A 10968-nucleotide genomic window follows, 5' to 3' on the forward strand; every position below is an offset into this window, starting at 1 on the left:
GGAGTGACCTCTGTTATCCATTTCGATGGCGTCTCAATATGACGGCGCTGAGTTCGCACACTGGAAGTAAAGAGGGCTCAACAGAGGAACAATGGACAAAGCCAGCACTTCTGCTCTCAAGAAAGCCTTGCCTTTGGCCCTTGCTCCAACAACTCAGTGTCCCTCTGTAAGTCATCAGTGCCCCCTGAGAAGCCAACCCAGTGCTGGTGCTCTGAGCGAGCAGGTACGTCCTGCAGACACTGCCCCTTTAAGAGGCATCTGCAGCTGCCGGCTATAGCCTCTGTTCCACTCAGCTACTCTGGCTTAGGCAGACTCGTGTCTTTGCCCCTTCCTACCTTTAACCACCACAGGGTGATTTCTTATTTCTCTCTCTAGATGTAGTGCTTCTATTCATTTCCATCCCAAGCGACTTTGCTTGCTGTTCATTCCGTGTTTCTGTCACAACTTTAATTTGGTCGCAAGAGGGATAAACAAAGCCTCTATCATCTATGCCATTTTCCCCCCATCCTCAAAAGTTTTTCTGTTTGTTTTGTTATGTTTTGTTTTTTCCTAACACAAAGGAAAAATCAGGATACTTTTGTTTCTTACTTTGATTTTTTGTGTGTAAGATCTTGATTCCTGGATCAATGGATCCTGCACCTATGACTTTTCCCTCCTGTATCCTTACAAAGCAGAGCAAAGCAGAAAATTGGAAACATGTGGATTCTTGATATTATTCATATACTATGTGTGCAGCCGAAGTGAGCATTCTATTGAGATACTATTCTTGTTTTGCTGATTCAACCAACTTTAAAACTATCTAACCCTGATCTTGTTATGTGGTAAGAATTTATTTTACTTGAGCTACTGCTATTTGGGATTTTATTACTTGCAGCTGAATTTTCCTAATTGTTACAATCCTGTAAAAATTGTGAGGCCATAGAATGGGTAAAGCAGAAAAGTAACAGAATCAGATTTGTATTTTACAAATATCAGTCTCAGTTCAATGAAAAATACACATAGCAGGAGAGAAGAATGGGCAAAAGATTAGTTAGAAGGCTTTTATATTAAGATGGGTAGATGGTGATGGGAAAATAAATAAGCAGCAAGAGATATGTTAGAGCACCATTTCCTCAAGTGTGCTTCACGGGATGTTAGCTTCCAAAGATTTTCATAGGTAGTAAATAGAAAAGTTTGTGGATTAAATAACTTGGAAAAACACTGATTTAGGGCAAATTAAATAAACTCTGATTTGTGAAAATGCAGTGTAAACTCTTAATTGGGGGACTAACAATTTACTTTTCACTGTAAAATAATTTTTTTTTTTCACAGAAGCATTTTGTGAAACTAGCATTTCACAGAATACATTGTAGGAAATTCTAGGCTTGGATTATATTTATGTGATAGAATCCCCCAAGTATGGGGATTAATTATGAGATAAAATGCCTCTGTTTCTGTCCTGAGTTGGATAGTGATACCATTAATTGTGACAGAAACTTTTGTCGGAAGATAATCAGTTCATTCTTGGACATGCTGAATTTTGAGTTGCCTGCGAGATATCCAAGTAGAAAAATTTATGATAGCTATTTGAATATGCCTCTGAAGTTCAACAGTATTTTATCTAGATCTGTGTGTAGTGATTAAAGTCTTTTGAGTAGAAGAAATTATTCTGTATTAAATTCTTTAGTATGGACTTAGGTTGAGCTTCCTGTCTGTCTAACTGAGAGCATTTGAGATTTGAAGAATATTCTTTGCAAATAGAATTGGACGGTTGTTTCCAGTGAAATGTCTAAGTAGGGAGTTGTTGGGTTATTGTAGGCTGCACATTTTTAACATAGCTAATATCTTCTTTCTCCACTGAAGAAGGCATCTTTGAAAAGCATAGATTCACTTGTTAGAGTTTAGAAGTGGATAATGAGTGTTAGCCTCTAGCAATATTTGTGATATGTAAACTTTGGGCAATGTTGTAGAACCTCTCATTCCTGAGTTGTAGTCTCTCTCATTCTTGAGTTGAAGATTTTCAGCTATTAAATTCTGCTAAACTTGAAGCAGGAATCTAATGATGAAAAAACTTGAGTGGCCATTATGTGCTCTCTGAGCCACAAGGCCCTATCACTCAATTAAGTTTATATTTTTAAAGAGGCCTCAAACTTAAACTTTTGGTGTTTTTAGATGGAACAGCATGAGCACCATTTTGTGGACTGTGGAACAGAGTGACTCAAAAGAACCACTCATTAAACACTATCCCCTCCTGAAGTCAGTTTGAGTGTTTATCCCTCTAGCATTCCATGTCAAAATGCATATCTGAACTCTTCTCTCTTAACCATCTTCTAGGTTCTAGACATGACTTGATATGAGGGAATTGCAGAGCAAATTTGCCAAGTCTACCATCATCCCAGTCTGACTTGTTGAGTCAAGCTGTAGGTCATGTGATCATTGATGCTCTTGCTTTGTATTCAGGGAATGACCACTGGAGATGTTTAAACTTTTGACATAGGAACAAATGCAAATATCAGTAATAAAACAGGGAAGAGAAAACAATAAAGTATATAGAGAGCCTATATAGGAGATTATATAGAGAATACTTGCCAAGAGGAAACACATCATATAATTGTCCCTCTCATGATTTACTTATGTTTAATTTTATTTGGATCAATTATACCGAATGTCTGACATGTTACATTTGACAAGAGAAAAACTCAGTAAGAGGAGATTCTTACAGTACATCTCAGAAATTTGAGGTCAAATATAATGAAGAGGATTTAACATTTTCTCATGACACCTAAATTAACTCATGAGTAGGCATGTGGTGCATTAAAGATGACTATCAATTCTTTGTCATAGCCCGATGAACGAAGGGTGTTAATTTGCCCTTCCCTTGCGTTTATTTATTTATTTTTGCTATGTGACTATATAAACAATAGAATGTGGGAAAAATCACACTGGCAGTTGCAAATTTAGCCTTTGGGTACAGCTACCGTTGGGATGCTTCCTCACAAAATCTATCTGCTACTCAGAAGCCAAAGTCACATGGGGAGGCCATAAATGTAAATTCTGGTCAACAGGCTCAGTTGAGCTCCCAGCCAAAGACAGTGTCATCTACCAGTCATGTAAAGAAGCCATTTTGGATATTCCAGCCCAAACAAGTCCCCAGATGATGTAGCCCTAGCTTATATCACAAAGAAAAGAACTACTCAGCTGACCTTGGTCAACATACAGAATCATGAGAAATAATGAAATTGTTATTTTTAGTCACTAAATTTTGATGTAGTTTGCTATGCAGCAGTTGATAGTTAAAACAGACAACATGGCCTATTCTTGAGGACAAGTTTATTCATAATTTCTAGAGGCCATTCAGTAATACTGAAGGAAATTCCTATCAAGTGACACTAGTGAGAAAATTAAGAATGGTTCATTATATCACTTATGGAATACTGAAAGTTGATGAGATTAGTGATGAGCAGCTTTAGGGGATCCCAAGCACACGTTGGTCTGTTATTTATAAAAGAAAAACAGGAAAGAACTGTGTTCAGCCAAAAAGGTATGAAGAAACCACTCAGAATATAATGTAACCATTTAGAATTATGTGCGGAAAACCTTATAGTATCATGACTAACTGAAAATGATATTGGGATATACCACTGTATATAGAATATAATTATAACCACATAAAATAAATAAGGCAAAAATATGTCTAGAAAGAAAAGGCTGAGAACAATACTTTAAAGTAGGCATTAGCTTCTCTGGATGCACCATTTGCTTACTTAACTCTTGGGTTAAAAACAATAGCAAGGAAAATCTATAAAGGAATGAACAAGGAAATCTCTCCTGGTCAATCAGAGATGGTTTCAATGAGGAGTTTTCACTTCAGATGAGGTTTATAAGATGAGTATGAATTTGTCGGGTGGTCAATGGGAAAGAAAATTCTAAGCAGAAGAGATAAACTATGCAAAGTCCCAGAAAGAGTCAAAATAGCAAAGAGTGGTAACTTTGGGAAATCGCAGTTGTTCTGGTGCAGAATTTGTTGAAGGAGGCAAGAGATATGAGGGCAGGCAGGTTATAGTATTACGGAGTAAGCTAAACTCAATAGTTTTATTTGGATTGATTTCCCCTTTTTCTTTGAATGGCCATGGTACTTTGTTTAGTTAAGCTTTACATTATAGATATTTGACTGCATTTCTTTTTTTACATTCTATTCTAGATCATAAATTTCTTGTACCTGAGGCATTCATTCAACAAATACCCATGTGCTCACCCAGATTTCTGTGATTTTTTTTTTGTTTGTTTGCTTTGTTTTGTTTGGGGCTGTTTAAGATTTTTAAAAATATCTTGGAACTCTAACCTTCTGAGAGCAGAAAGTGAGCTAGAAGGTTGGGCATACCTCACAAAGCCCAATGCAGATTATGGCTGAGAAAGAAAATGGATGAAGAAGAGCGAGAGCCAAGGGAAAATGGAAAAATAAGGACTTTTCAGAGAGAAGAATCAGGGCCTAATCAAGGGACTACCTCTTCAATCCCCAGAGTAGGGATTCCTTATAATGTTTACCTAGTGGGATCTAGACTTGCTATGTTCCAGCAACTACTCTTATTGTTCCCCTTCCAAAAAAAAAAAGTGCGTGTTGTAGTTATCCTATTTTGGCATTGGCGTAGAGGGTTAGATAACTGGCCTTGTTATTCATCAATCTCAAAAAAGTATAATGCTACATCCCTGCTGATAGAGAAACTGCTGTTCCACACCCACAGACTCTAGACTTTGAGGATGCGGTATTTGTGTGGGACTTTGTGTTTTCTCCTATGGGAGAGCTGGAGTTTAATTCACTGTATTTGAAGAAAGGAATATATCAGTTCTAGCAATATGACCTATGATCATCAAATATTTGTATGCTCCCTACTCATTTCTCAGATGTGTTTGCAATTCGATTGGGGTCATGTGATTATACACAGCCAATAAACAGAGCAGAACTAAAGTGTGTCACTTCTATGATAGCACAGTTAACATCTAGGGTGATACATCTAATCCTCTCTTCCACTGCTATGGCATTTTGAAATACATCTGGTTTATACAGTATAGCCAAAGATGGAGAAAGATATTCTAGCCTGCATTGAACTGTTAAATTACTGAAATTTTTGGAAGTTTGGTTATTACAGCAACTAGTATTAATCACCTTAACAAATGGATTTCTGAGAGGAAGTACTTAGCAAGAGCTTTCACAAAACAAGTCTAAAAAACAAGCATCCTTCATTTCTCCAATGTTATGCACACCTTTATGATACTTTCATCTTTTATATCTTTCACTCCTTTATTCAATCTCTGCTTCTTTTTCACAATTTGTATAACAAAAGATTGCTAATTTGACTTTACATTCTGTGTACTTTCTGAAGTGAAGTAACACATCTCTGGCTATGGCCAATTTTCCAAACGTGAGTGAATTTATTATCCTACCATTCAGCCAGAAGTTACTTTTCCTTCCTTGTTTTGCAATCCAGTTGACCGGGTTGTCATCTGTGGCCTCAGAACTTGAAATGTTCTCTCCAACTTGTTGGAACTACAACATCTCTAACTTAAATTTCCATGGCTGTTGTTTCCCATTGTGTATATTTGCTTCTGTTAATTTAATATCAGAAACTTCCTTTCTTCCTGTACATTTCTTCAAAGAGAAGGCAATATTCCACTTTTAATTCAGAACTGAAGATTTTAAGGGTTTATTCACATGTGGTAATGTGTTTGATTCTCAAAATAACTCTGTGGAATCAGGCATAAATGGTATTATTTATACCTTATCCCCATATTTCAGATGAGGAAAATGAGACTCAGGGGACATACAAAGCCCCTGGCTGAGACTGTGCACCCCTAATTTTGTATTCCAAGTCTCGTTTTTTCCACTATACCTTTATTATCTTTTACCAATTCTCTCATTGTTTCTGCTCCTATATCTTGTGTATCTATTAATCATTCCTATGAAATCTGACATGTTTTGAAATCTATATTACTGAGTCTAAAATCATGTTAATACAACATGATAAAATGCCATGAGTTTTAAGGAAGAAAAAATTGAAAATCCAAACAAGAATTAACAAAACTAAAGGTAAAGGAAGGAGAAAAAGACAATTTGAGTTGCTTCCAGGGATTTTTGTTTGATTGTTTGTTTGATTGTTTTGAGTTTATGTGTATTCATATATGCTCTGTTTTGTTTTTTTTGCTTAAAAACTATTCTGCCATGGACGTTCTTGTTCAACTCTTGATGCTCATAAACAAGATTTTCTCCCAGTCTAAGTTTTAGAGCTAGGAATGAAAATGCCGGTAAAATTTGAGTGGAAAAAAAAAAAAATTAGTTCAAACAAAGCTATAGGTAGATGTTTGAATAGATAGATAGATCTATGTATGTGTATACACATATATGTGCACACACAATATCATACTATATATGAAACACAAATTATATCATACTATATGTCTCTATATATGTCTATATATATCATACTATATGTCTCTATATCATATCATACTATATGTCTATATATAGTATGATATATATATGGTTTCATATATATGTCTATATATACTATATATCGTATGTATGTATTATACCATATATGGTGATACGATTTTTGTAAAACTCGAAGTCAAGTAAATATAAACAATATGTTATTTAGAAATACACATGGGGTAAAATTATTTAAATAAATTATGGAATGAAAAATATAAAATTTAGGATGGATATTCTGGGGAAACATAGGAGGGTAGATAGCATTCGATGATAGCAGCACACTGGACTTTCACTGGTATTTTGGTAATATTATAGTGGTCAAGTTGCATGGTGGGTTCACAGTGTTCAGTTAATCACTATAACTCATAATTTACATATTAGTTACATAAAGTTTTGAAAATATTAAATATTTTTTTAATTCACAAGTGAACAACTACCTCTAAAGCTTAAATAGCTAACAAGCCATAATGGGCTACAACTCTACCCATTGACTAAAGAAATTTTTATATTGCCTATGCGTATTAATTTCATTTAAATTCCAATGCCCTTTAACCAAAAAGGAAACTCTTTGTGTCAGATAGGCCTAACGATGACTTCAGTGGTCCCCTCTCCTGGTGCTCATACTTTTGTGTATTCCCCTCATCTGGAGTGTGGGTGTAACCTGTGACTTGATTCTAATCTATCAAATGTGGAATGTCATTCCCATAATTAATTTAGGTAACGTGGCAAAGGAGATAGGGTGTCACTCCTGTGACTACAATATATTATGTAATGTCAATCTCTTGCTAGAGTTAGAGATTGTCCTTGCAGTCTTGATGAAATAAGCAGCCACCTTAGAGAAGACCATCTGACAAAGAAGTGTGGGCAGTTCTTAGGAACTTCAGATGTACTCTAGGACTTAAAGGCAACCTCTAACTGATAGGCAGCAAAAAACTGGGACCCTCTGTCATAAAACTGGGAAGAAATAAATTCTGCCATTAACCTGCATGAGTTTGGAAGTAGATTCTTTTTTAATTGAGTCTCTGGATGAGAATGTATCCTGTCCAACACCTTGATTACAGACTTGTAAGTCCCTGAATAGAGTAGTCAGTTAAACAATGTCAAGACTCTTGACTCATGGAAACTGAAATAATAAATGTCTGTTGTTTGAAGTTTCTATATTTGTGGTAATTTGTTATGCAATAATAGATAACTAATATACTTTCTTATTTAAAAAAAATAATAAAGCTGATTTATTTCAATATGTAGCAACAACTTTGCTTTCAGAGGTCATTGAAACATTATTTCTGATATCATAGATATAATTTTTATAAAATTATCAAACCTACAGAAGACATTTTCTTTTTGGCTACAGTTATTTATTCATTGACAGCTCACTTCTTAACATATAAAAATTGATAATCATTATTTTTACTTTAAAAGGCATAACATTAAGTCCCTTTTAAAATATTTATTATTTTAGCATCATGTGGCATTGAATACTAAATTTAAATATGGTTATAGAATAGTATTTTTAAGTTTAATTCGTAATTTCAAGTTTTCTCATTTGTGCTTTGGTTTTGTATTAAGAGAACATTGAAGAAATTGACTTTCTTAGTCTGATTTGATTTAAAAGTAAAGGTAATCATCAGAAAAAATTAGAGATGTAACAACTTGGTTTTATAGTATTATAGTATGAAATAGATAAAGAAAATCATAAAGAGAATAATTCTTGTAGTGAGCATATAAAATTTGCTGAATACTATCTAAAAAGTTGTCCTATGACCCAATATAAAGACATTTTTATATTTTTGAACTATTTATTCTACATCCAATCCTCTTTCTCATCTCAGGCCTTAGGGTTTGAATGGTATCCACCTTGATGAAGTAACTGGCAAAATCTCCAACCAGTGTGGAGAACGAAAGATCCAAGAGAAAGATGGGGGTAAAGTAAACAATGTCACCATGTCCTGGTGATATTTTTCAAGATCTAGTTCCACTTTAGGTACTGAGTTCCATAATTGGAACTCAGTTCTATATTTTGTATTTATGAATTTTGATTCCTATATGTATTCCTGAAATAAAATTGCAGCCTCAACTGGTTAATGGCAGATAGGTCTCTCCATGGTTCTCATAATATTAGAAGATGGTCCTAAAAAGTAGTGATACAGTTCACTAAGGTAGCATTTGAAGAATTTCATTAAAAAAATATATTGCATTAAATGAAATCACATGGACATAGAGCCCTATTAGAAACCTGTTAAGTATCAGTTATTTGGTATCTGCCAAGTACTTGAGGGGAAAAAGGTTAAAAAGTATTACCAATTCACTATTACATAGTAGTGAGCCACTCATATTTCCTTTTGAAATAGAATCTGTTGCAAGGAGTGTAGGTACCTGGAGCCCCAGCACTTCAAGGTCTGTCTTAGTTTTCAAGTCAAGGCCACACACTTTCTGGGCCACCTCCAGCCAATGACTGAGCATGATGAGGATTCAGGGGCCCACTATATGTGGTCATTTTGCCTCTCCTCTATGGGCAGTCTTTTGTACTGGAACTCTCTGATTGGCTGGCTGAGACTCTCAAAGCTGCACTGCAGTCTGAGGGTCTTCCTGCCCAATCCAGATATTTTTCCCTTCCTTTTCCAGGTGTGAGGCCAGCATCATGATGAGAAGTCTTCCATGACTACTTTTGCTCTCTCTCTCTCTCTTTTCTCCCTATAGGAATTACCACCAGTAATTCTCACATTTCTATTTTCTTTTTGACACTTGTTTCCAAGAGACTCATAACTGTCACTTGGGAGTTGTTACTTACCTTTCTGAAACAGAGAACTTGTAGCATCTTCTTTTTGTTGATGAAGAGGGCAGGGAGAAAGGATGCAGATGTGTGAACTTCTGAACTAGCTCAAGGAAGATCCTCAAAGAGCCCAATAAACTTGAAACCAGTAAAACACAATTAGTACAACAGAAATAATTTCTTTGCTTACAAAAAGCTACTTGCAGAAAATTATGTGGCAATCAAAAACCTTTTCATCTGATTGGACAGAAGGATAAGAGTCTGTGTATGTTTAGCTGAAGACTATTACGTTTTAAATGTCTGTAAAATTTCTACACGTTGTGTGATATAACAAAACTTATGCTGTCTCCTCGTTATCACTGTTATTAATCTAGGTTGTATTCCACTGGCTCAGGTCAGATACTTCACTTTCCGCTTTGGAAGTTAACGAATTTCAGATGGGTTGTTTACTTATTTAATAATACCTTAAAAAATAACTGACTATTTAGAAACTAATTACCAATGAGAACATGTCTTGCCATAGGTTTCTTCAAATGCTAAGGTCTATGATATTATAAATCCATGATAAAACTGTGTGCGTAGGAACAAAGAAGCAAGATTCCAATCTGCCTCTAGACTATGCGATATTTGAGGGCAAGGACTGTACTGTATTTTTTGTGTGTGTGCAACTTTTGAGAGCACTCAGGACAGATAGGCATTTGTGAAATGTTTCCTAAATTGAACTGAAATCCAATTTGTGGTTATTTTGTGCCAGCAAATCCACACACAAAATAATTTTATTACACTAAGTTTCACTGACGTTGAAGGCCAATATTTGCTATGAGAATTGGATGGAAGTATTTAGAGTTGGATTTTGCCATATATTATTTGAAGGATCTTCCATTCTTTTCACTTTGTCAGGCTCTTAAATGAGAATAGGAGAAAGCATTTATTGGACTGCAGATGTTTGGGATTATATCTAATTGCTTTGCTGCTGCTATTTTATCAGCCTGCTAAAAGGATTTTTGTAAATGATGGAAGAAAGCCTAACTTTTAAAGGGGTTAAGCTTCTAAACTGCTGTGATCTACAGTCAGTTAGAAGTGACAAATTGTAAGCAAAAGATAATCTCTTCCACTTACAGAAATGCCAGCCCAAATATCATCTAGAAAGACTTCAGCAACTTTAACACATTCACGTTACAGAAGCTGAATTTAAAAACAGGCATTTGTGGATTTTTAGGTCCCTGATGCTTTATAGGTTTTTAACTATTCTGCTTAGCATGTCTTTTCAGCTGTGGTAAGATGGTTTATATGGAGACTTTCTCTTTAATGGAGATTTATGGAAAGCCTGTACCACAGAGGTAAGCTAATACCCAGCCTCCCAATTTTATGTGTCTCTTACACAATGGAAACCACAGTTTATGAAGTAAGGGACCTTGAATCTATTAGAAAAGTTTTAAGCTGCAGGTAAGAGAACACTACAAAAAGTGGCGTAAAAAAAGAAAAATTTTAAATTATATACAAATTATGAAGGTATACTTTTTTCCTTGAACAGCATCTCAAGTGAGAAGATGGAAAAGAAGAATGAAATAGTCATAGCTGGCTTAGATGAAGCATGTTTAATTTCATGGAGTTGGGTGCGGTTTTCCTGTTGAAGGATTTTTTAGCAAGGAAAATAGAAAGCTATAGGCTAGCCATGCAACAATATTTGAAAACTCCTAATTAATCCTATGTTTGTCCTAATTTGAAG

The sequence above is a fragment of the Pteropus vampyrus genome, unplaced genomic scaffold, assembly GCF_000151845.1.
Source record: "Pteropus vampyrus isolate Shadow unplaced genomic scaffold, Pvam_2.0 Scaffold1, whole genome shotgun sequence".
Lineage (NCBI taxonomy): Eukaryota > Metazoa > Chordata > Mammalia > Chiroptera > Pteropodidae > Pteropus > Pteropus vampyrus.